This window comes from Schistocerca cancellata, chromosome 2 (assembly GCF_023864275.1).
Source record: "Schistocerca cancellata isolate TAMUIC-IGC-003103 chromosome 2, iqSchCanc2.1, whole genome shotgun sequence".
Lineage (NCBI taxonomy): Eukaryota > Metazoa > Arthropoda > Insecta > Orthoptera > Acrididae > Schistocerca > Schistocerca cancellata.
In genome coordinates, this window is record NC_064627.1 from 193,666,122 (window position 1) to 193,692,160 (window position 26,039).

The window sequence follows — 26,039 nt, forward strand, 5'->3', positions numbered from 1 at the left end:
TTACGGAGATGTTAAACTCAAATGACAGACTCTGCAAGAGAGGCGCTCTGCATCGCGGTGTAGCTTGCTGTCCAGGTTTCGAGAGGGTGCGTTTCTGTATGAGGTATCGAATACATTGCTTCCCCCTACTTATACCTCCCGAGGAGATCACGAATGTAAAATAAGAGAAATTAGAGCGCGGACAGAGGCTTTCAGACAGTCGTTCTTCCCGCCAACCATACGCGACTGGAACAGAAAAGGGAGGTAATGACAGTGGCACGTAAAGTGCCCTCCGCCACACACCGTTGGGTGGCTTGCGGTGTATAAATGTAGATGTAGATGGAGATGACTTCTGCTGGTGAGATATTCAGAAGTGAGGAAAACATTCGTAACGCCAAGAGAAATACGAGGGGACCTGAACAAGTATTGAAATAATGAAAAATTACGACGAGCAGGTTCGAACTTCCTAACACAGCCTAAAAATGAAATGCGCCCTCTCTTACAGAGGAAATGCGTGCAACGGAGGTGTAGACTCCATGCTGTAGAGTGCAGCACTTATTCGTAAGAAGATTTCATCACAATCGACACTCTCCACATACTGAGCATCGGCACTTTTCTAGTTCTCAGCAGATCAGAACTACCCCCATGGTCGCTGTAATAGGCACGGAAAGAATTAATAAATAAATGTTACGCAGAAAACGTGAGCATTACCCAAATGTCCACTTTGTGAAACCCTGTGCCACTAGTTAGTTAGTCACACACCGCAATGTATCATCTGCCGAGTCAGCTTATCTGAATAAAGATCCTACTGAAGGCAGAACGTATTCTGTGAGTTGTGGTCACATCAGCTACGAAATCAGATAAAGAACATTTAATCACATGCAGTTTGAATACGAAAACCTGATAAATTCGTAAGTGGCTCCGGGACGTAAAATAATTAAAGAGAATATGAAGTGGCCTCTGATTATTATTCATTAGACAAACACCAAAACTTAGTAATACTGGTACTAATGTCCCCATAGGGACCACGTGTAATACAGTTCCACATATTTTCAAAAAACAGAACAAAAGGAACCCCACAAAACCTTATATTCCCGTAGTAATAGTAAATAAGAGGAATAGTAATATGAGGCATGACCTGTATACATGGATAAATTAACGACAGTCTGATAATTCTTGAAGATGGAACATTTCTTAACAGCAGATTTAACCTTGATCGCAAGGAAAGCGCATTTACAGAGCTGATAACCATGTGTAACAGCTCAGAAATCGCCTTTTCAGTAAATACAAAAAAAAAGACAAGACATTTTACCTTAACAAACAGAACGACGAAAGTTGCAGGTATCGTCCACATGATGACTATACGTCTAGTCCCAGCAATAAGCGGAAGAAGAACGACACATGCTTCATCTCCGTCCGCATGTACAGTCTAAACATAAGTACCACGCTACTGATAGATCAGCATGGTACAGCCTCCAAAATATAGCAAACAGATATGCTTTCGCTATGTAGACAAAGATGAAACTTACACAGCAGACAAAACAGTGCTTAAGCGGTCTTTGCACGTCGCTAGCGACCTATAACTCACTTAAAGACAAAATATACGAAATCATTCTTCAAACCGACAGCTTGCAACCATTTTGGTAGTTTATTTAACAAGTACTCGTATGAAACCAGTCTGTTATCAGGGCCAGCTTAAAGTCGCACAGGGCCCGTAACACTGACGATTTGTGATGCTCTCTCCAGCAATATATACTCTTTTTTTAACGTGTAGTATTACTCCCATACAAAATTTTGTGTTATTCACTTCAGCATTAGATTGCCCCTTAAAAAAATAAGGCTCTCCATCTTAAAAATGAAACATTTTTGGACCACATTCTACACAGAGGAAGATTAGTATGGTGAAAGTAATCACGTGACTTAAGTTACATGATGTGGAAGTAGGTTTTTCCATAAACAATGAACTACAACATAAATCTGAATAAAATCGTTTTGGGTATTAGGCCGTGTCGTCATGAAACAGAAATAAAACCTCGAATACTGAGATTCCGACCGTCTTTGAAGCGGTCTTCACGAAGGCGACTAACCACTAGATACTTCTCCTGCTCTCCTTTTTCATCCTTTTTCTATGGGAGTGGGGTGGGGTGAGGCGGGGGAGGGAGCAGGAGGGAACGTGCAGCCTATGTCCTTAATTATTTGCTCCAGGTATTCCAATCTCTGTCCTCAGTTTTTACCCCCTTAAAGCTCCTCCTACTACAATGAGAGCTGTTCCGTGATGCCTTAACGATATGCTATCATCCTGTCCCTTCTTCTTGCCAGTGTTTTCTAAATTTTCCTTTCCTCGCCGATCTTCAGGAAAACCTCATTCCTTACCTTATGAGCCCATCTATTTTTCATCATTATTCTGTAGCACCACATCTCAAATGCTTCGATTGTCTTCTGTTCCGGGTTTTCCCTCGGTCCATGTCACGCTACCAAACAAGGCTGTGCTCTAAAAGTAAATTCTCAAAAATTTCTTCCTAAAATTAAGAGCTATGTTTGATACTACTAGACTTCTCTTGGCCAGGAATGCCCTTTTTAACAGTGCTAGTCTACTTTTTATGTCCTGATTGCTCCCTCCGTCAAGAGTTATTTTGCTGTCTAGGTGCAGGATTACTTAATTTCATCTAGTTCGTGACCATCAATTCTGTCGTAAGGTTCCCTTTGTTTTCATTTCTGCTGCTTCTCGTTATTTTCGTCTTTCTTCGATTTACTCTCAATCTATGTTCGTTACTCATTAGATAGTTTATTCCTTTCCTGTAATTCTTCTTTACTTTCACTGAGGACAGCAATTTCATCAGCAAATATTAACATTGACATTCTTTCACCCTGGTTTTTAATTCCGTCCTAGAACCTTTGTTTTATTTCCGTCATTGCTTCTTCAGCACATAGATTGAACAGTGGGAGTGAAAGACTACATCCCTGTCTTGCATCCTTTTTAATGCGAGTACTTCTTTATCTTCCACTCGTACTGTTGGTTCTTGTAAATATTTTATGACACTCGTCTTTTCCAATAGCTTATCCCTATTCTTCTCAGGATTTCTAACATCTTGCACCATTTTACTTTGTCGAACGCTATTTCAAAGTCGACATGTTCTAGGAATTTGAATCGATTTTTCTTCCGTCTTGCTTCCATTATCAACTGCAATGTCAGAACTGCCTCTCTAGCGCCTTTACCACGTTTTTCCGTAAGTCTGATCGTATATCACCACTCGCATACGTTCTATACACCAACGCGAACAATCGTTTTGTTGTCACTTCCCCTGATTTTAGAAATTCCCATGAAATGTTATCTATCCATTCTTCCTTATTTCGTTTTGTCTTCCAAAGCTCTTTTAAATTCTGGTTGTAATACCGAATGCCCTATCCCTACTGTATTGACTCCTGTTTCTTCTTTCGTCCCATAATCAGGCAAGTCCTTCACCTTATAGAAGCCTTCAATGTACTACTTCACCTACTGCCTATCTCCTCTGCATTTAACACCGGAATTCCCATTGCATTCTTAATGTTAATTCTTTTAGTTTCACGGTAGGCTATTTTCACAATTGTATATACTGAGACAGTCCTTCCGTCAATCATTTCTTTCCAGTTTCTTAACTTTTTCCTGTAGCCATTTCGCCTTAGTTTCCCCGCGCTTTCCATTTATTTCTTTCGTAAATGACTTGCATTTGCGTATTCCTGAATTTCCCTAACATTTTTGTATTCCTTCTTTCATCGATCAATTGACGCATCTCTTCTGATACCCATGGTTTCTTCGCAGTTACCATCTTTGCCCCTGTTTTTCTTTGCAACTTCCGCGATTGCCCTTTTTAGAGTTGTCCATTCCTCTTCAACTGAACTGATACTGTGCCATTCCTTATCGCAGTATCTGTAGCCTGAGGGAATTTCAAGTATATCTCGTCATTCCTTGGTACTTCCGTATCCCACTTCTTTGCACACAGATTTTGCCTCACTACTCTCTTGAAATTCTGTCTAATTTTCATCACTACTAACCTGTGGTTTGAATCTATATCTGCTTCTTGGTACACCTTATAACCGAGTATCTGATTTAGAAATCTCTGCTGACTGGAAATCTTCCCCTATCTCTCGGCCTTTTCCATGTGCACCCCTCCTGTTCCGATTCTTGAACTGAGTATTCGCTGTTATTAGCTGAAATTTTGTTGTGGATTGGCAAGACAGCCAACCCACTATGAGGAAGCCGAAAGGCACGCGTTTAAGCTCACGCAGACTGGCGTGAGGTCTGGAACAGGACAAGGAATTGAGACTAGCAAAAAACGTACGTAGCTTCTGGAATACTTAACTTTAATCCATAATTGGTGAACATCGCTCTTGACGGTACATGTTTTACAGCATCAATCGTAACTGGTAATGGCGCCTTGCTAGGTCGTAGCAAATGACGTAGCTGAAGGCTATGCTAACTATCGTCTCAGCAAATGAGAGCGTAATTTGTCAGTGAACCATCGCTAGCAAAGTCGGCTGTACAACTGGGGCGAGTGCTAGGAAGACTCTCTAGACCTGCCGTGTGGCGGCGCTCGGTCTGCAATCACTGATAGTGGCGACACGCGGGTCCGACGTATACTAAGGGACCGCGGCCGATTTAAAGGCTACCACCTAGCAAGTGTGGTGTCTGGCGGTGACACCACAAATTTATTGCAGTACTGAGTTAGTCTTTCCCCTTTCTTGTTCCTACTACGAAGTCCATGTTCTGACGTAACCTTTTGTGGAGCTCCTTCCCTTACAATCATTCCAGTCTCCGATAACTATTATATTTTCAGCTCCCTTTACGTACTGAATTACCCGTTCAATATACTTTCTCTATCTTTTCCTCTTCTGCTTGCGACGTCGGCATGTATTCCTGAACTATTGTTATCGTAGATTGTTAGCTGTCGATTCCGATGAGCACAACCCTTTCACTGAACTGTTCCCTCTTTGTCCTACTTTTCTATTCGTAAAGAATCTAACTCCATTATTTTATTTTCTGCTCCTGTTGATATTACCCTACACACGTCTGACCAGAAATACTCGTTTTCTTTCCATTTCAATTCTCTGATCCCTACTACATCTAGATTGAGCCTCTGTATTTCCCTTTTCAGATTTTATAGTTTCCTTACCACGTTCAAGCTTCCGACATTCCACGTTCCGATTCGTAGAACGTCATCTTTTCGTTGGTTATTGAATATTACTCTCATGGTAATCTCCCCCTTGGCAGTCCCCACCCGGAGATCCCAATGGGGATCCCAATGGAGAGGTCATCATGACACTTTTTCAATTACAGGCCACATGTCCTGTCGGTACACGCCGATTCTCTTTAATGCAGTGGTTTTCATTGTCTTCCACATCCTCATGCCGTTGGTCAGTGCTGATTGGCCCGTCTTTTAGGGCAGTTTCCCATCCAAAGAACTAGAGTGGGCCCTAAATATCTGTCTTCCGCCTTCTTTGACAGCGCTGTTGTTAGAATGAGGGTGACTTCTTATCGGAAGTCTTCGTCCGCAATTGCTGGTGATTTGCATTCAGAATTTAATCAGTGGCCGGGCCCGAATCCGTGATCGAAGACCTTTTGATTACTAATCAAACGTGTTACCCCCAGACAGAGTGTCCTCTGTACACTGTCTTATTTCGGCTGTCAGTTGGTTCCAAACATCTCAGCCTGGGCTACGATTAGAGGATTCGAAGTATAGTTTGCTTTGGAGGAATAGCAGCTCGAAGCATCTCAGTGCAATCTTTGCTTTGAATTTTACAATGGAACCTCAGAATGTGACATCAGTAGCACCTGACAGACGAAATAAGGCAGTATAAGGTCATCACCAAAATCTAGCAGTTAGTCGTTGAAGAGGATCGCTCCAAAGATGCTCAGATTTTCTGCATTTTATTTGTTTTCAGTGCTTCGGGTCGGGTCCAAACCTTAGGCCTGGCCACGATGCCTCCGCCCTGTGTGTCACTGTGATGGTCCCTGACTTGAACATGGTACTAGGGCGAATCTTTATTTTAGGTTTCTATTTTTTATATTTTCTTAAATTTGTCATTATTTTTGTTGTCTTTTGTTTTACGAAAAGACACCTTGATAGACAAAAATTTCACAACGCCGGAATACTTAAGGAAACAGGTTTTTTCTCTAGGAAGAACACAATGGGAGAAGGCTTCAGAAAAAAACAGGCAATTCCTTGACGATTAAAGACAAGGTGCAACATAATTGCAAGTAAAGCACGAAAACGCCGAAGCCTTTGCCACCTTCATTGAGCATTGAGCAATGGCGAAAAACAAGACGGGCGGGATCGTTATCAAAGCCGACTTCATAGTGGCCGTAGCGTCCGTGGAGACATACCACCGAATTAGACTTGGTCCGAGGGAAAATGGAAAAGTCTGGATACACAAGAAGTTCAACCGAGGAAGGAGCTTCAGCTGATCGGGTAAGGAAAGCCAGTTGTCGGCACAAGAGACAAACCTGTGTGGTAATGTATCACGTTGATGACATGTGACGCAAAGATCAGTCAGACTAACACCAATGGGATGGAGGCGTTCTCGGTCGGGATCAGACTGTGATTGACCCTCTACACGATGAGGCGGCTTCCGTCAGGAGGATAGGAAGATTAACGTGAAACCACACTGTTTTCCAGGGTACAAATGGCGCGGCCATTTCAACTGGGGAGAGGTATGATTGTACTCCCCGACGAGAAGGCAAGGATCTGGTGGTAAGGTGTGTAACTTACAAAACGTCAGCACCCAGAAAATGTATTACATTATGAAATTCACGTACGTACCGCAATTTAGAGTTGGTCCGGCCAACATCGGCAGACGGAATCAGACTAGCCGGTCGAAGACACGAAAATAAGCGAAATCTAATACAGTTGCTTTAGTACATTTTAAAACGGTACGCCGTATGAACAATACTGAAGCTTTCGATTTGATATTGGAAAGTCCCAACCCTCAAAGTCGAAAAATGGACTTTCCCAATGGAAACGACCGGACATTTGCATCGATTTGTGCGCCATCATCACGGGAAGCGGGCGCATTTGTGCAACATACTACACTTTGCTGAAGATGTAGGAATCTAGGATCCGCAATTTGTGAAGAAGACTAAGGGAACGACGTTCGCGCTCACGAATTACTATTTGAATTCAGTTCGTGACCTCCCGCCAATTGAGTGCAGCCACTTTCATCGGACAGCGATCCACGATAATTCCCAACGATCTGTGGCGAGTATCAACCGCTGCCCATGGAATAACAATGTGTTGAAAATCCTGCAATGCGAATAGGATACATTACCGTTAATTAATACGGGCCCCAGAGAGACAGAGAGAGCAAAATTAATCTAATATGTCCTCGAGCAAAGACATATCAGCGACGTGATGTAGCAATCCCATAACATCATCCGCGTACGCTCGTACCGAGAAGGCGTCTCCTAATATCTTCCAGCCACCTAAGTGGTCAGCAATACGGCGAATCGATAATAAAAGGCTCCAGAGACAGAAGTCGCTGCAGCCGGCGAGACAACGTCGCAGCATTCGATTACAGAAGTCAGAACAGTGCGCACAGGCACACAGCTTTGGTGGATAGCAAGAATTTTCTATAGCAGTATCGACAAACAGCTATTAACTGCACAGGCGACAGTTTTGTAACCGAAATTTTGCAGTGTGATCAGGTGGAATTTGTCAGCATCTGGACGACCAGTTGTCTTCGGAATAAGAACGATTTTACCAACCTTGAAGGTGTCAGCAATCAAACCCTCCCGCCCAAAAATCTCTTCATTTACCAGTGACTTAATGGTATATCTTACAACAGGCCAAAAATATACACAACATTCCTGAGGAATACCGTCGAGTCCCGGCGACTTTTGCGATGGTGAATCAACAATAAGGCGATGCATGTCATCGCAAATAAAGTCACTTAGATAGTCATCATTTAATGCAGGAGTAACCACGCAGTCTAGGAGACGAGTAAAACCATCAGAGATAATCTTATCAGTAGCAGGGTCATCATTAAGGTCGGTAAAGTAATTATAAATTGCTGTGGAAATGTCACGTTGGGATGTCAGTATATGGCCATCTGTTTGAGTGAGGGACGTGAAACTTGCACCTCTGCGACGCGTCCGCAACCGGAAGAGGTGATATAAGGAGGTGTGCTCATCCTGTAGGAAGGAGCGGGATTTCGATCGGACCCTGACTTATTCCATTTGTTGCCTCTGTAAGTAAAGAAGTTTCACCTCAACATGGCGGACGTTCACAATCCGTAAGAGAGCTTGTCTGGCACAGTCAAAGTTGACGCAAGACGACATAATAATTGCGTAGCACAAATCCTTAACTTGAAAAACTCAGTTAAATATTTACATAGTACTTCAAACAAAAGTTATGTCATCACGTTTGTCGACTTTAAAAAAAGCATATGACAGTATAGACCGAGAATCCCTTTTTGAAGTATTAGCAGAATTTGGACTAGATCAAAAGACAACAAACATCATAAAAGAAACACTCACGGAGACCAAATCCAAAGTAAAATTTATGGGAGAATTGAGCACAGAATTTGAAAGAGACACAGGAGTACGACAGGGGGATGTACTGTCCCCAGTGCTCTTCAATTGTGCTCTTGAAAAAGTTGTTAGAGAATGGAAAAAAGCAGGTGCACCAGCACACAGACTGGGACCAAGACATAAGGGCATAGAATTACACTGTTTAGCATTTGCTGATGACATGGCACTGATCGCACAAGACATTACCGATGCACAGAAACAGCTAGAATTATTACAAGAACAGGCAGCTAAAATAGGATTACAAATTTCATTTGAATAAACAAAATTTATGACTGACGTCAAAGATGCACCTTCTGATCTCAAAATTGGTAATAACTACATCTCTCGAGTAAAAGAATTTAAATATTTAGGTGAATGGATTGCAGAAAATTGTAATGAAAAGAAATCTGTCAGATCAAGAGTCCAGAAAATGGAGACGGCGTTTCAGTTAACAAAAAACATTTACAACAAAAAGAGTCTCTCGTGGAATTGCAAAATACGACATTACACGATAGCTCTCTACGCATCTGAGACACTAAACCTTCAACACAGAACACTAAAGAGGAATTAGAAGTGAAAGAACGTAAAATAATGAGGAAAATCCTAGGACCAAGAACTAAAGATGGGGTACATTATCCAAAACCCAATGCAGAAATATATAAAAATATCTCCAAAATAACAGACACAATTCGCATGAGAATAATCCAATTCATGGGGCACTTAGAAAGAATGGACTCAAACAGGTTAACGCACAAAATCCATACATTTTTAAAGAACAAAACTACTAGACCGAACTGGTACAAACAGACGGAAAAAGACCTGAGAGAATTAGGGTCTCCAAATCTACATGATAGAAATGAAATCAGAAAAATCACAAACACACGGGGTTTTGAGGAAGAAGAGAGAAAAACTAACCGACATACGTGGTCTACGCAACGAAAGCTAGCCCATTCGTTGTTTATGAAGGAATTCTGGGCGAAAAGGAAGGCCAACAAATGTTGATTACGCGTGGTCCTAAGTGATCCATCCGCGAAGAAGAAGAAGAAAATTGCTGGGTCCGACGGAGATCCCTCGCCCTCTCAGGGCCGTAATGCGTTAACACTTTCCGGAGCAAAGATTTGGCATGCCCTGACCACCATTCCATAAGAGAAGGATAACTGTCCTGCGAACGCAAGTTACGGGCCATCTCGAACGATAATCTCGAGGAAAGAATCCTTTAAGAGGGATGAGTTCAACATCCAGGGAAGGCGGTACAGTTTGACTAGATGTTGCACATGATTTGAAGTTACAGCTATGGAACAGTAATCAGTTAAACAAGCGGGTATCACGTCTATCGCTAACAGCTGTCCTCATAAGGAGACAGAAATATAAAAGCGATCGAGTCGGCTGCTGAAGTATCTGATGAGATTGGGATATTGACAGATCCACACATCTTGTATTTTCGAAGAACTCTGCAAATCGCCTAGTTCATTACTGAAAAGAAAATTAGGGGTCTGATCCACATGACGCAAAACAATTAAAATCTCCGCCTAAGAGAAGTTTCTGCGGAGTTTTACGAAATAAATAAACTATATACTCTTTCTAAAAACGCGCTCGATATGTGGAACAAGATCCTGAAGGGGCACAAGCAAGAATTAAAATCAGGTCACAGAAAATGCAGCCAATTCCTCGGCTGTTATCAGGAACTTCGAAATCAGTCAGTGGTGTTCCCTCTCTTTAAAATAACGCAGTACCAGTAGATAGCTCAGGAGTCGCACTAAAGAAAGTAGAAAATCTGGTAATAGAAAAATTTTCAAATCACTCTTCTTGCAAAAATATCACGTCTGCAGCTGAACCGTAAGTAAATTGTCGCAGCGCCGCGAGTCTAAATTCGGAAGTAATTCTGTTTACATTCAAAGTAAGAAAGCTATAGGCCTGCACATATTGATTACCAAACTATTGTGACTATTTGCGAATGAACGTTAACAGTCCATGGCAGAGTCAACGGTTAAATCTGAAGGGGAGAGAGGGGTCCTGCGGAAATTCGGTATCAGGTACGGAAGATACACTCCACCCTTCCACGAGTGGGCGGTGGGGCTCCTGGGAATCAACGGCAACGGAAATTGACGGTGCTTCATTTACCGTCACCACTTATGGCCCTGGCTCACGTGTGCCGATCTGATTCTGATACGCAACAGCTTATGGCATGCTTTCCCAAGAAGGGCGCAGAAGAAGAGTGGGAATACATTACGGACTCAGGGATGTCTGTCAGGTCCGTAGATATAGTACGGAGATCCGGAACAGGTGCATCCTCTGAAGAGGCGGTCTCTGGAGTCAGGTCGGAGGGAGTGCTCGATGCTTTCAAATCTTTAACAGTAACCGACATGTTATCATCCGGTCTAAACTCAGGGAGGGGACAAGCAGCCTAAATCGTAATCTTTTCGATAGAGTGGAGAAGCAAAGATGAATCGTCTTGCGTCCGTCTGCGCTTGTTTCGAAGTGAAGGTGGCGGCGGTACGGAAGCTACAGTGGCGAAGCCACAACGCGAGGTTGACGGTGGAAGCGCGCTAGGACCACCATGCAACGCCTTGGCCCTCAAAAACGTGGTTGGGCACAATGGCTGTCACTTGGGCAAACAGAACCCCTTAAGTTAGCCTTTTACGTTGTCCAGTGGATTCTGAGACCGTGATACCATGCGGGCGATTTGTACATGAATGTTCACTCTCATCACATACAAAACGGGTCTCTTCTTGTCCTGTGTAAATTCCACTACTGGCCATTAAAATTGCTACACCAAGAAGAAATGCAGGTGATAAACGGATATTCATTGGACAAATATATTATACTAGAACTGACATGTGATTACATTTTGACGCAATTTGGGTGCATAGATCCTGAGAAATCAGTACCACCTCTGGCCGTAATAACGGCGTTGATACGCCTGGGCATTGAGTCAAACAGAGCTTGGATGGCGTGTAAACGTACAGTTGCCCATGCAGCTTCAACACGATGCCACAGTTCATCAAGAGTAGTGACTGGCGTATTGTGACGAGCCAGTTGCTCGGCTACCATTGATCAGACGTTTTCAATTGGTGAGTGATCTGGAGAATGTGCTGGCCTGAGCAGCAGTCGAACATTTTCTGTATCCAGAAAGGCCCGTACCGGACCTGCAACATGCGATCATACATTATCCTGCTGAAATGTAGGGTCTCGCAGGGATCAAATGAAGGGTAGAGCCACGGGGCGTAACACATCTGAAATGTAACGTCCACTGTTACAAGTGCCGTCAATGCAAATAAGAGGTGACCGAGACGTGTAACCATTGGCATCCTATGCCATCACGCCGGGCGATAAGCCAATATGGCGATGACGAATACACGCTTCCAATGTGCGTTCACCGCGATGTCGCCAAACAAGGATGTGACCATCACGATGCTGTAAACAGAATCTGGATTCATCTGAAAAAATGACGTTTTGCCATTCGTGCACCCAGGTTCGTCGTTGAGTACACCATCGCAGGCGCTCCTGTCTGTGATGCAGCGTCAAGGGTAACAGCAGCCATGGTCTCCGAGTTGATAGTCCATGCTGCTGCAAACGTCGTCGAACTGTTCGTACAGATAGTTGTTGTCTTGCAAACGTCCCCATCTGTTGACTCAGAGATCGAGATGTGGCTGCACGATCCGTTACAGCCATGCGGATAAGATATCTGTCATCTCTACTGCTAGTGATACGAGGCCGTTGGGATCCAGCACGGCGTTCCGTATTACCCTCCTGAACCCACCGACTCCATATTCTGCAAACGGACATTGGATCTCGACCAACGCGAGCAGCAATGTCGCAATCCGATAAACCGCAATCGCGATAGGCTACAATCCGACCTTTATCAAAGTCGGAAACATGATGGTACGCATTTCTCCTCCTTACATAAGGCATCACAACAACGTTTCACCAGGCAACGCCGGTCAACTGCTGTTTGTGTATGAGAAATTGGTTGGAAACTTTCCTCATGTCAGCACTTTGTAGGTGTCGCCACCGGCGCCACTCTAGTGTGAATGCTCTGAAAAGCTAATCCGTTGCATATCACAGCATCTTCTTCCTATCGGTTAAATTTCGCGTCTGTAGCACGTCATCTTCACGGTGTAGCAATTTTAATGGCCAGTAGTGTATATCCATTCGGTATTCACACAACTGCAATTTAGAGGGACTTCTTTGTTTGACCACCATATCCACGGATCGAACTCCGCTATAACAGATGCTGAGCGTACCAATCCCGCCGTATATTCCGTATACCCCCAAACGAAAGCAGGATGGTCTTCAGGAAACTGTCATCAACTTCGGACGGAAGGTTAAACACCCTAACATTCGTATATTCTACCTCCGCGTTCGCCAGAATAGTTATGCTATTTAGAGCCATCGCTATGAATGAAACGGACTTGTCCGTGCGCCAAAAGGAGCCCGTCAACCTGAAGCGGGTCTCTAAACTTCACATGAAACACTTACGAGTCAGAATCGAATTAAGCCGTGTGAACCCGTTCTGAAGTGCTTTTGATCGTATCTACAAGTCAATCGTGAATTTCTAATGAACTCGGGTGAACATGACGCATGGACTTGTCAAAACTAAAACTGACGTTACCTGTGCATGGAATGTTCCATGAAGCCATGGACGACATCACGGCTTAAGGTGGAATCACAAACACGAGACGCCGAAAGACAAACAACGATGTGGCTCTCACAGCAACTCACACGACACTGAGGACAAACAACGAAGGTCTTGTGGTGCAATGATAGAGGCGGGCGAAGCCGGAATACGCCATTCGGACACAGTGGCCACTAGAGTGGCACAGAGTATCCTAACACGCCTCCCGTCAAACCCAAATTTTTATCTTGTACCACACACTACTGATGTAGTACCCCTGTTCACTAGCCTCTTTAATCGCGGCATTTCGTCAGTTCCCGGAAGAGTTCGAGCTCGGTGTACATCTGCACTGAAAGGACGGTGGGTTGTCATCACCTTAATTATATATGTCGTGTCTGCTATTCACACCGATTCAGGCTGTGGAAGTCTACACGCTCCTCAATAGAAATTAGTTCGCATCTTAAACAATAACACGGATAAGGAATTATATTCAGGACTATAAAAATCAAATGTAAAACTTGCTCAAGTTACTACATCGAACTGCCAGGAATTTTGATTCTATACGCACATTAAAAACTCAGAAAATCAGCAATAGCAACAACACTGGAAACCCATTCATCACAAACGGCCGGCCGAAGTGGCCGTGCGGTTAAAGGCGCTGCAGTCTGGAACCGCAAGACCGCTACGGTCGCAGGTTCGAATCCTGCCTCGGGCATGGATGTTTGTGATGTCCTTAGGTTAGTTAGGTTTAACTAGTTCTAAGTTCTAGGGGACTAATGACCTCAGAAGTGAACCATTTTGAAACATCACAAACACAGATCTTAAGATGTCACCTGCCGGAATTACGCACGCTGGATTTAATGTTTGTACAATACAAAAAGACAGGAGAAATAATTCTTAATGACAAGAGAGATAGTGAATCGATCAATTTCTAGAAATGTTTATTGTATATACAATAACTACAGTATATTACATCCATAAACTTCTTCATTCCTTCACACATTCCTCTCATTATTTGCAACAAAATAGAATAAAACAGAATGTAAAGCATTTCCTTCTGTTGATATTATAAATTAAAATGCCCCACTACGGTTTTTGTCTGTATGTTGGGGCTAATCTGAGGAACTACTGTAGGGCTTTAGATACCGTTTTCACTAATAAATAGATTGATTCTTATAGAACGTTTGTGTGTATAATTTATAATCAATAACAATGATGAGTGTTTAATATACATATTTGTATCTGTTCCATACTTACCTGACGTTTCGAGTGACATCTCATGGTAATGGTGGGAGCTACGCTCTAATCAAGTACAAAGACGGCGGCAATGGCGGGTTCAAAAATGTTTCAAATGGCTCTGAGCACTATGGGACTTAACTTCTGAGGTCATCAGTCCCCTAGCACTTAGAACTACTTAAACCTAACTAACCTAAAGACATCACACTCATCCATGCCCGAGGCAGGATTCGAACCTGCGACCGTAGCAGTCGCGCGGTTCCAGGCTGTAGCGCCTAGAAGCTCTCGGCCACACCGGCCGGCGCAATGGCGGGAAATGCAGTAAACAGCCGCCGCACCTCTAGAGGTCAGCTAAGTTTGTCAGAACCTATAGATATTACAAACTCCCACGTCACGTTTTACTGTCTGTAAGTGAAGTCAGATCTCGGGAACTACTGTAAGCAGCTTGGTGTGGTTTTAACTTATAGACACACTGATTGACGATGTATGTCTGTGTATGTCACCACGCACTGAAAACAAGTCGTCTGTCCGTGGATACTACCTGTACGAAGCGGGGGAGGGTCATTAGTAATTGTTAATTTAAATAATCATTGGTGTTTCTCATAGAACAGACAACTATATTTAATTAATTTAATCCACTAAACTAGAGCACCACTGACTGTTTTCGAACTTTCTGCATAGCAATACTGTACCGAAAGTTTCAAATGTTCTCTGTAAGTTGCTTGAACGCATGGTGCGCCCGCAGCTGTATTGATTTCTTGTGTCTTGGTGTTCTCTTGCTCCGTCCCAGGTTTGTTTTTGCCAAGGCTGTTCCACTACTGATTATCAGGTTTACCTGGAGTCTGCCATATGAATAGCTTTTGCCCGACGTCAACACCTTACAGCCCTCTTCTTCGACCTTCAAAACGCTTATGACACCACATGGTGTCACCACATCCTTGCTACCTTACACGAGTAGCGTCTCTGGGATCCGCTCCCAATTTTCATCCACAATTTTCTGTCGCACCGTACGTTCTGGGTTCGAGTTGGTATTTCCCACAATATCCTCCATATCGAAGAGAATGGAGTCCCACAGGGCGCCGTATTGAGTTTCCCTCTCTTTCTAGTAGCCATCAACAGTCTAGCAGCATCTGTGTGGTCCTCAGCATCACCCTCGCTGTACGCTGACCACTTTTGGCTATACTATTGCTCCTCTAGGGCGAGTGTCGCTGAACGTTGACTGTTAGCCCCCAGACGAAAGGTGCAGGCCTAGGCCTGCTGCCAAGACTCGCGTCATTCACTTCTATCAACATCGTACCGTTCACCCACAACTAGAACTTTACCTCAACAACCAGCTACTCAATGTAGTGGACACTTAGTGGAGACTTATCGTTTCTTAGGTCTGGTCTAGGAGTCTCGTTGACATGGACTCCTCACCTTCGCCAGTTTGGGCGAAAATGCTGGCTGCACCTCAATACACTTCGCTGCCTGAGTAACACAATTGCGTGCAGATTGCACTATCCTTCTTCAGCTGCAGAAAGCCCTGATACAATCCCACCTGAAGTATGGGAGTCTGGCATAGGTTCGGCATCACCCCCAACATTGCGGATACTGAATCCGATACACCATTGTGGGGTTCGACTTGTGACAGGAGCCTTTCGGCATAGACCAGTGAGTAGCTTACCTGTGGAGACCGGTTTCCCTCCGTTGCAGATCGGGCGCCAACAACGTCTTGCAATTAAGCTATCAATGTTCGCAGTTTCCCTAAGCATCTTCTTTCCAAACATGGTAAGCCATCTCCTGCAACGGTGGCCCCGATCAGGGATTACGATTGCAATCCGCATGTGATCTATCCCCTCTGAACGTCAGTTGTTTCCCCTTCCTACTCTCCTCTGCACCCAATCCTATACACCTCCACGGTGCATCCCATCGCTACAGCTTCGTCCTGACTTGTCACAAGGTCCTAAAGACTCCTCTCATCCGAAGGCCCAATGACGCTAATTTTTCTCCATCCTCGGCGCATCCCAGGCTTCGAAAGTAGTCTACACTGATGACTCGCTCATTGCTGGTCATATAGGCTTCGCTTATACTCATGCAGGACAGCATTAATTTGCTCGGGAATTATTTTCAGTGAAAGTTCAGAAACTAGATATTCTAATACCAAAGCCAGCATGGGATATGTTAATCACACCAATATTGCCATCAGAATGTTTACGCCTAAAAATTGCATCCACGAACTTCAACAATTTGGTCACATTTCTCAGCATTCTTTAGGTTGAGGAAAACAATACTGCTGCAAATCGATTGTTGCATTCCAGTGATGTCATCGCTTATTAACTTGACTGCCTCCTCCATAAATCTCTCCAAAAGAATTACATCCTCCGAAGGCATTATCTAACGTAAACTATAAGTTATTGTTCCTTAGAGAGATTCTGCTATTACCAGTTTCTACAGTCTACATCTACATCTACATCATTATTCTGCAATTCACATTTAAGTGCTTGGCAGAGGGTTCCACTCCCGAACAGCGTGAGGGATAAACGAACACCTAAACATTTCTGTTCGAGCTCTGATTTCTCTTATTTTATTTTGATGATCATTGCTACCTATGTAGGCTGGGCTCAACAAAATATTTTCGCTTTCGAAGAGAAAGTTGGTGACCGAAATTTCGTAAATAGATCTCACCGCGACGAAAAACGTCTTTGCTTTAATGACTTCCATCCCAACTCGCGTATCATATCTGCCACACTCTCTCCCCTATTACGTGATAATACAAAACGAGTTGCCCTTTTTTGCACCCTTACGATGTCCTCCGTCAGTCCCACCTGGTAAGGATCCCACACCGCGCAGCAATACTCTAACAGAGGACGAACGAGTGTAGTGTAAGCTGTCTCTTTAGTAGACTTGTTGCATCTTCTAAGTGTCCTGCCAATGAAACGCAACCTTTGGCTCGTCTTCCCCACAATATTATTATCTATGTGGTCTTTCCAACTGAAGTTGTTCGTAATTTTAACACCCAGGTACTTAGTTGAATTGACAGCCTTGAGAATTGCACTATTTATCGATTAATCGAATTCCAACGGATTTCTTTTGGAACTCATGTGGATCACCTCACACTTTTCGTTATTTAGCGTCAACTGCCACCTCCCACACCATACAGCAATCTTTTCTAAATCGCTTTGCAACTGATACTGGTCTTCGGATGACCTTACTAGACGGTAAATTACAGCATCATCTGCGAACAACCTAAGAGAGCTGTTCAGATTGTCACCCAGGTCATTTATATAGATCAGCAACAGCAGAGGTCCCAGGACGCTTCCCTGTGGAACACCTGATATCACTTCAGTTTTACTCGATGATTTGCCGTCTATTACTACGAACTGCGACCTTCCTGACAGGAAATCACGAATCCAGTCGCACAACTGAGACGATACCCCATAGGCCCGCAGCTTGATTAGAAGTCGCTTGTGAGGAACGGTGTCAAAAGCTTTCCGGAAATCTAGAAATACGGAATCAGCTTGAGATCCCCTGTCGATAGCGGCCATTACTTCGTGCGAATAAAGAGCTAGCTGCGTTGCACAAGAACGATGTTTCCTGAAACCATGCTGATTACGTATCAATAGATCGTTCCCTTCGAGGTTGGTTCAAATGGCTCGGAGCACTATGGGACTTAACATCTGAGGTCATTAGTCCCCTAGAACTTAGAACTACTTAAACCTAACTAACCTAAGGACATCACACACATCCATGCCCGAGGCAGGATTCGAACCTGCGACCGTAGCAGTTGCGCGGTTCCGAACTGAGCGCCTAGAACCGCTCGGCCACCGCGGCCGGCTCCCTTCGAGGTGATTCATAATGTTTGAATACAGTATATGCTCCAAAACCCTACTGCAAACCGACGTCAATGATATAGGTCTGTAGTTCGATGGATTACTCCTACTACCCTTCTTAAACACTGGTGCGACCTGCGCAATTTTCCAATCTGTAGGTACAGATCTATCGGTGAGCCAGCGGTTGTATATGATTGCTAAGTATGGAGCTATTGTATCAGCGTAATCTGAAAGGAACCTAATCGGTATACAATCTGGACCTGAAGACTTGCCCGTATCAAGCGATTTGAGTTGCTATGCAACCCCTAAGGTATCTACTTCTAAGAAACTCATGCTAGCAGCTGTTCGTGTTTCAAATTCTGGAATATTCCATTCGTCTTACGTGGTGAAGGAATTTCGGAAAACTGCGTTCAATAACTCCGCTTTAGCGGCACAGTCGTCGGTAACAGTACCATCGGCACTGCGCAACGAAGCTATTGACTGCGTCTTGCCGCTTGTGTACATTACATACGACGAGAATTTCTTCGGATTTTCTACCAAATTTCGAGACAATGTTTCGTTGTGGAGCCTATTAAAGGCATCTCGCATTGAAGTTCATGCCAAATTTCGCGCGTAAATTCGATTTTGGTAACTGTGAACGCGACACCCCGTTAAACTCACCAGAAACACCACTCGGCCAGCAGCAGCGGTGATGTAAACACAGCACACCCGCACAGGTCGGCCATCGTAGTCAGACTGGTGATATTTCACTACCATGATACTAACAGGAAGATTTCAGACGGGTTCTCCTTATTGTAATACAACCTGGCTAAGGGTGAGGGCACTTTAGACACTACCACGACACGGTAGAGGGTTCCTTTTTAAACCAAAACAAAAAATGATATATTCTATCGTATCTGTCTCAAGATATAACGTACGGACATGAATAGCTAAAACAATGACAACAAAGTTTTGCGCTTGACTGTCCACAGAAGTAAGACATTTCGTCATGACAGATACATTACAAAATTTCTTATACTTCAACACACTCGTTGTTTGCCACTGCAACTAGAACATGGGTGAGATATCTTTCCTGTGGTGTTCGGGATAAGTTGTAAAATGAGCAACTAGCCGATCAGGAATTCAGTCCAGAGAGTAATTTTCGGTGTCTGAATTGCAGTGCAGTAGATTACTGTAGTTGCCGAGACTGACGGCGAACTTCACAGTAATTGTTGAAAGGAGTTCTAAATTTTTACGCGTTATTCGACAGAATGTAAAGGGAAGCCACTGATGACGGCAATAATTCACTGAAGCATAATTGGGTGCAGTATATTTTTGTTGTCGATAAATAGGAATTGTTAGCTGCTTAGAAAATGAGATAAAAATATCACCCCAATGCCGTGACCAGGATTCGAACCTGGGTTCTTGCGGCCACAACGCAATGTCCTAACCACTAGACTATCACGGCAGGCAACAGCGTGTTTCTCGAGTTGGGTATAAGCCGTTTTTCTGCAGACGCTGCAGGACCACTGACCGTTGCTGTGATGCCACGAGCAATTCTTTGGTGGGCTGTGGCGCTTTCTCCGGACCTGCACTGGGAGACAGAGCGTCACAGAATTCGCCTGACAGCACTGCCTTTCCATTTTCCCTGAGTGAGACGTTTCCAAAATTCACTTTAAAAAAATAAAATAAAGAGAGGAAGAATGGTACGTAGTGCCGTTTCAACCCGCCCTCTTACATTGAGAGCCTCCTAATCCTGTCTAAATTTAATCACGTACGTAACTGGTATGACCTCTGTGTAAATGCTCTGAAAACATCTTCCGTCGCAAACAAAAGTTTCACTCTTGAATGAGAAATCAAGCCACCTGACTTCTGCTGGTGAGACATTCAGAAGGAGGGAAAACGTTCATAGTGCCACGAGAAATATGAGGGGACCTGAACAAGCTTTCACTTAATGCAAAATTTCGACCAATTGGTTCAAACTTACTAACATAACCTACAAATGTGATGCGCCCTCTCTTTCAGAGAAAATGCGTGCAATGTAGGTGTAGACCCCATGCTGTATAGTGCAACACCTATTCGTAAGAACATTTTATCACAATGTGCCCTCTCCACAAACTGAGGATCAGCACGTGTCTAGTTCTCGGCAGCTTAGAACTGCTCCCATACTTGCTGTACTAGGCACGTGGGGAAATAATAAATAAATCTTACGCAGAAAACGGGAATATTACCCAAATTTCCACTTTGTGAAACCCTGTGCTACAAAAAACGAAATAGTAACGAGAGCCATGAGCTACATGCATGGCTGAGTTAATGACAGACAGATACTGATCCCTGAACATGGAACAGAGTATCTCGATTGGAACAGCAGCTTTTGTATAGAACTGAAAATGTGTGTAGCAGCTCAGAAAAGGTCTTCGCAGAAAAAAACAAGACAAAGATATCTTACCTTATCAAACAGAACCATGAAAGTTGCAGACAAAGACAACATGATAAACGTGACTAGCCCCAGAATTCAGCGGAAAAGAACGACACATGCCTTATCTCCGTCCGCATGGACAACTTAATTCTAAACTTAAGCACCATCCTACATATTGATTACCATGGTCCAGCTTCCAAAATACATTATAAACATATGATTTCGCTATGTAGGCGAAGATGTGACTTGCATGGCGGATAAAAACACTGCATGGAGTGTCTTTGCATCTCCCGAACAAACTATAACTCACTTAAAGATAAAAAAGCCTTTTTGAAACCGAAGACTTGCAACCATTTTGGTAGTTTATTTACGAAGTATACACCATAATGTGTGCACCAACATACTCGTCGAAGACCAGTCATTAATCAGGACCAGCTTAAAATCGCATAGGGCCCATAACTCTGATGAATTGTAAGGCTCTCTTCAGCAATAAATACTCTTATTTCAACGTATAATTTTAACTTCCTTACAAAATGTTATGTTATTCATTTCGGCATTAGCTTCACCTTTAGAAAAAATACGGCACTGCATCTTCAAAATGAAACAACATTTTTGGATCACTTTCTACAGAGGCAACCTACACATTTAAAGTGGTTTCGCCACAAACAATAAACCACAACAGAAGTTTGAATAAAATCATTTTGGGTATTAGGCCGTGTCATTATGAAACACAAACACACAAAGAAAACCGAAGTACCGAGATTCCGACCGTCTGAAGCGGTCCTCATGATGGCGACCAACCGCTAGATTTTTCTCCAGCTCTCTCCCCTTGTTTTGAGTGGTGGGGGGGGGGGGGGGGGCGGGAGAGGCAGTCATCAGTCATCAGTCTTCTGACTGGTTTGATGTGGCTCTCTGGAGAACGTTCTCCTTCCTTACCGTATCAGTCCACCTTTTCTTAGCACCACATCTCAAATGCTTCGATTATTTTCAGTTCGGGTTTTCCCATAGTCCATGCCTCACTGCCAAACAATGCTGTGCTCCAAACGTACATTCTCAGAAATTTCTTCTTCAAATTGACCTACGTTTGATGCTAGTAGAGTTCTCTTAGCCAGGAATGCCCCTTTATCCAATGCTAGTCTGTTTTTGTAATTCTCCTTCCTCCATCCGCCACGCGTTATTTTGCTGCCAACATAGCAGGATTCCTCAACTTCATCTACTACGTGAACGTCAATTCTGATGTTAAGTTTCTCTTTGCTCTCATTTCTACTACTTTTCATTACTTTAGTCTTTCTTCGATTTACTCTCAATCCTTAATCTGTACTTATTAGACTGTTCATTCAATTCCTATAATTCTTCTTCACTTTCACTGAGGATAGCAATATCGTCAGCTAATAATCTTCATATCCTTTGAGCTTTAATTTTAATCCCATTCTTGAATCTTTCTTTTATTTCCATCATTGCTTCTTCGTTTTATAGATTGGACAGTGGGGGAGAAAGAGTACATCCCTGCGTAACACCCTTTTTAAACCGTGCGCTTCTTTGTCCTCTACTTTTACTGGTTCTCGTATATATTGTATATTACCCGTCTTTCTTCAGGATTTTGTTGCACAGGAATACATCTATTAAATTGACGTAATCACAGTTGCAGATATCGTACCAAGCTATGTGAGTGACAGAGCAGCCTACGAATGAGATACCAAAGCAGCTTGCAAAACAGTTTTCGATGCAACCAAATAAAAAGCTTGCGAGCTAACATCCTAAAAAGGTTCGGGCTCACATGCGGTTCCTCTTCGTCGAAATGTGTTGGCTCAAACTCGTCTAGGGGTTGAACCGCACGTCTCGCATTACACGCCCTAAATTCGACACTTGTGACCCTTTGGTTAAATTGCCTGGGTGATGGCAAGTTTGCGAAATTGTATGAAACATACTAAATTAATATAACATATAATAACAGTAATAATAATATCGGGAGCTAAATTAACGAACCATAAATGATGTAGGCCACACAGTTGCGACTTGATTAGAATAATGTATATTCAGAAAGTGGTCGTATTTAGAGTTACTGTTCCACTCGAGCGCATATCCATTTGACGCAGTTCGATCATTCACAATCTCATCGCGAAATACAAGTCCAATACTCCACCTCGTTATCTAGGCGAAAAATTAGAGTTCACACCAGGTGCGCGGTTGCTCACCGCTCAGATATTAAGTCCCCCGATATCACACAATGCGAATTTTTCTGAGTCGTTTCACTCACTAGCTACCTAAAGACTGACTGTCCGCTTTCGTGTCTCAACCCGAAATTTACCTTTGGTGTCTAGACCAGAACTGTCCACTTTGGTGTCTCCTGCCGGACTGTCAGCTTTCGCGTCTTCACCAGCACTGCCTCTCTGCCCGTCTCTGGCCGCGTCTCCCACGTGCCGAACATCTTCGCTCAACTGACTTGGGCACTTCCCTTCCCTGAAGCGGTCCATCTGATTGGCTACAGCTTATTCTACTTTATTTTACATTTTAACACATTTAAATAATAAAATCTTGACCACATTCACGTTCTAAATAAAGTAACTATAATATCCATTACATAATAAACTTTAAATTCTTTTACATAAAACTAATACAAGTTCCTTCTTAACCTTGAAAGTCACGGCCAATAGCCTTGCCCCAATGTGCTTTCTGGTAAATAAATAAAGAACAAAAGTAAACTATTATGTACTAAACTTTACAATAAATATTCTATTTCCTAATGATTCAATAAGGTGTCATGCTGTCATCGTTCAATGTCTTTTGTCAGGAGGAAATCATGATCTGAGGCTTAACTGAAAATACTGATAATTTAGATTTACTATATCTTTAAGCAAATAAAGTTACAGAGTTGACGTTTACAACATTTGTCATTTTAATGATGTGCTTTTATATTAAATGTCGATCGTTAAGATCGACGAAAGCATTCAGATTTTAGCTTTCAGGTCTTTGTTACAAGACTTGTTAATTTCACTTTAACAGTAAATCCTAAAAAATCGCTCTGAGCACTATGGGACTTAACTGCCGAGGTCATCAGCCCCCTGTAAATCCTAAGCTATTATAGACATGATGAATATTCTTTATTGGGGTCACCATGAAAATTTAAGAAAGATGGAAGATTAAAATTACTGTGGCTTCATTCCTTGAATCACTACAGAATTAAATATTCTTTCATAAATGTTTCCCTTTTGGGCGATCTTAGGTACGCCATATTTAACACTGATACACCTCACTGCGCGCAAACAGCTCCTACGGGGTTTCCCTATGACGTAGGTTCTCGTCTGTCTCACTCGCATACTACAGCACTTAGGCCTGACAAGCCTGGCCTCATTCAGCACAATAGACGCCTTTGAATTTCCCATCTCGTGGCGAATCTACGCTCTTTGTGCGCACAGTCCTGGACAACAGGGTTTTTTCACAATTCCTGGAAGGTTATCTCTTTCAGCCATATACTTAAATGAGAGTGAAATGCTCGTTAACTCACAAGCTTCCAAATATTTTTCAATATTACTCGTATTAACTTTAATCTGAGTCCAACAATGTGTGAAAGCCAACGTTTGAAGTAATACCTTTACCAAAGCCTGGCAGGATGAAAAATACAGATATAAATAATTCCCAGAAAGAGATACAGCAATTTTAACACATTCGCCAGTTAAACGAAAGCTTCAAGAACTAACTGAAAATTTAAGTAAAAAATCAGTTAAATGTTATTTGCTTGCCGGGGTGGCCTAGCGGTTGTAGGCACTTCGGTCCGGAACCGTGCTGCTGCTACGGTCGCAGGTTCGAATCCTGCCTCGGGCATTGATGTGTGGGATGTTCTTAGGTCAGTTAGATTTAAGTAGTTCTAGGTTCTAGGGGACTCATGACCTCAGATGTTAAATCCCATAGTGCTCAGAGCCATTTAAATTTCTATTTAGAAAAGCAACTGAAAACAAGGTAACGAGAAAGCAAAAATAGAAAAGAAGTAAAAAAAGGAACAAAAAATCATAATTGGTAGAAGAGAGGATGATAACTGTTTCTGTTTAGTTTGTCTTGAACTGTTTTCTAACAGCAAAGCTAAAGGAAACTGGATCCAGCGTACAGAATGTAAGGAACGAGCTCATGAATTATGTTCGCCTAGTCCAAATATCTTCAATATGCCTTCGAAATCGACTAGGCTTACATATAGAATATTCCTAAATCTTTGCTTAAACTACTGTGTTAGTCTATAAATTAGAACTAAATACGTGTTAGTCCTCTGCCAACATAACTGATCCATGTTTGTCTTTTTAATATAACTTCTGTAAGAAATTCTTTTCTCCGATCTAAACAACCCGTGACAGTCAACATGGTATCGAGGTAGTTTGGCATGATAGCTTATTACTATAAACATTTTTTCTGAATGTTGTAGAATATAATGAAGCGCCAAAGAAACTGGTACAAGCATGCATATTCAAATGCAGACGTATGTAAACAGCCAGAATACGGCGCTGCGGTCGGCAACGCCTATATGAGACAACAAGTACCTGGCGTATTTGTTAGATCGGTTAGTGCTGCTACAATGGCAGGTTATCAAGATTTAAGTAAGTCTGAACGTGGTGTTGAAGACGGCGCACGAGCTATGGGACACATCATCTCCGAGGTAGCGATAAAGTGGGGATTTTCCCGTACGACCATTTCAAGAGTGTACAGTGAATATCAGGAATCCGGTGAAACATCAAATCTCCAATATCGCTGCGGCCGGAAAAAGATCCTGCAAGAACGGGACCAACGACGACTAAAGAGAATCGTGCAATTTGACAGGAGCGCAACCCTGCGAAGCATTCAACGAAACATCATCGATATGGGCTTTCGGGGCCGAAGCCTCTCTCGGGTACCCTTGATGACCGCACGACGCAAAGCTTCATGCCTCGCCTGGGCCCTTCAACACCAACATTAGACTGTTGATGCCTAGATATATGTTGCCTGGTCGGACGAGTCTCGTTTCAAATTGTATCGCGAGGGTAGACGTGGACGGGTATGGAGACAACCTCATGATTCCATATACCCTGCATGTTAGCAGGGGACTGTCCAAGATGGTGCAGCCTCTAAAATGGTGTGGGGTGTGTGCAGTTGGAGTGACATGGGGCCGCTGATACGTCTAGAAACTACTCTGACAGGTGACACCTGTGTAAGCATTCTGTCTGATCACCTGCATCCATTCATGTCCGTTGTGCATTCCGACGGACTTGGTCATTTCCAGCAGAACAATATGACACCCCACTCGCCCAGAATTGCTACAGAGTGTCTCCAGGAACACTCTTCTGAGTTTAAACACTTCCACTGTCCATCAAACTCTCCAGACATGAACATTATTGAGGATATCTGGGATGCTTTGCAACGTGCTGTTCAGAAGAGATCTCTACCCCGTCTTACTCTTTCGTATTTGTAGACAGACCTGCAGGATTCATGGTGTCTATT

The 26,039-nt window shown here is 43.1% G+C and overlaps 1 non-coding gene across 1 annotated transcript; it reads right to left on the reverse strand.

Annotated features, from left to right (window-relative positions):
• Positions 1-19,556: 19,556 nt before the first annotated feature.
• Trnah-gug (transfer RNA histidin (anticodon GUG)) lies at positions 19,557-19,628 on the reverse strand. The gene has a single exon. It is a non-coding gene; the product is annotated as a tRNA-His (tRNA).
• Positions 19,629-26,039: the final 6,411 nt, after the last annotated feature.